Genomic DNA, 1,818 nt, shown 5'->3' with positions numbered 1-1,818 from the left:
GGAGTTTGTCTGGTGTAGCTAATAAGCTATAAGCCCCATTCTCCCCTGTGTCTGAATCCCTCCCTGGGAGAAAGTTAGGTGCTTAAAAAGGTTTATTAACTATTTAAGGCCACTTATGATACCATTTAATACATTACTGCCACAGTAATGTACTCATCCCCATAAGGGAGCGGAAGAGACATTTCTGTGTGAGATGAAGAAGTATCACTTGGGTTTGGCCCCTGACATCTTCCTAATTATCTCCTACCATCCTTTATCTTTCTTCTTCTTCTTCTTTTTATAAATCTGATTTTCTTGCCGAAAACATACACCAATTCAACCATTTACTCACATACAATTCACTGACAGGAAGGGCATTCTTCAAATCAATCGTGTGACCATTCGCATCCCCATTGACTGAATTGTTGCTCCTCATTAGCATAAAAGAGTCTCCTATCTACTCTTTTCAGTTGTTGTCAATTTGATCCCATAGAGATCATTCGTCAGAAAAAGCACTGTGCTCAAGGCTGATCTGTCATCTGTTTTTCCCAGAGGAGTGGGCCCATTTGAGTGTCCATTAAAAACAGGCGAGGGCTTCCCCATCAATAAGACAGCCATTGGAATGCTCGTATTTCACAGCGCATTTTATAAAGACCGCACACCTAGAGTTCATTTCTAATCCATTCTACCCCACACTTCATGCGGGTATCTCTGAACCCATCACTTGTTCCTTTGGCTTGTCATTTTGCTGGTGTCTTTTCCTTTGTGGCCAGCATTAGGTTGTCAATCAAATGCCTTTCTTTGTCTGAGGAAGAGAGTTGGGGTCCCTTGGTGCCTCTGCTGTTGCCATGGCACCTATGAAAAAGCTCATGGGACCAAAAAAAGAAGCAAGTTCTTAAGTTCACCCTTGATGCCGCCCATCCTGTAGAAGATGGAGTCATGGGGGCTGCTATTTCGAGCAGTTTTTTCAAGATAGAATCAAGGTATTCATGTTGATAGAAGAGTCATAACCAATAAAAGAAACAAGGGCAAGATTTCTGTAACTTCCAAGGTGCCTGTTTCCAAAAGGTATTTGAAGTCTCTCACCAAAAAATATTTGGAGACGAAGAATCTACACGATTGATTGCATGTGGTCACCAACAGCAGAGAAAGTTATGAATTACTCTATTTCCAGATTAACCAGGACAAAGGAGAGGAAGAAGATGAGGAGTGAAATTCACTTCTTATGAATATTTTATATGAATCCTTGAGTAAAGCTTGGGAACCAGAGAGAGAGAGAGAGAGAGAGAGAGAGAGAGCAAGGGGGCAGTTCCCCCTCATCATGTATCTTTTCTGACCACACTAAATGTTTCCTTGGACAGGGTCTACAGTCATGGGACATGGGGGATGGGACATGAAGCAATGAATCTGGCCTTGTGATAGCCATGTGATGGTCTGGTGACCTGGCAGAATGGAGTCAAGCACTGGAATCAGATAGAAAAGTCTTTGAGTGTCAATGTGTCCATTGTGCAGCAGGTTCCTGGCCCCATTCATGAAGCAACAACGTTGAGTCTCGGAGTTTTCTATTCTTAAAGACAACGGGCCTCATTCTATGAGTTCAAAACAACAACAAACAAACAAAAACATGATCAGCTAACTTGAAATCCTTAGCAATTTCCTTTTTTCCCTTTTAATGCTGACCTCTAAATGAAATTCCATTGTGACTTGAGGGGATTCTCTCGCCTTTTGTATGATTTAGAAAGAGGGGGGCAAATTTCTCTCAAGGGGTTTTCCAATAGACTCACCACCCCAGGGGTGATTATGGAACCTTTTTATCAACCCCTTAGTGAAATTTGATCT

General features: G+C 42.0%; 1 pseudogene; it reads left to right on the top strand.

Moving 5' to 3' along the window:
- The first annotated feature begins 827 nt into the window (after positions 1-827).
- On the top strand, positions 828-1,192 carry LOC105979232 (annotated as a pseudogene).
- Positions 1,193-1,818: the final 626 nt, after the last annotated feature.

Source organism: Echinops telfairi, unplaced genomic scaffold, assembly GCF_000313985.2.
Source record: "Echinops telfairi isolate 266 unplaced genomic scaffold, ASM31398v2 ScPeMD7_8;HRSCAF=38, whole genome shotgun sequence".
Classification (NCBI taxonomy): domain Eukaryota; kingdom Metazoa; phylum Chordata; class Mammalia; order Afrosoricida; family Tenrecidae; genus Echinops; species Echinops telfairi.
This window is presented reverse-complemented; position numbering and strand designations above follow the sequence as displayed.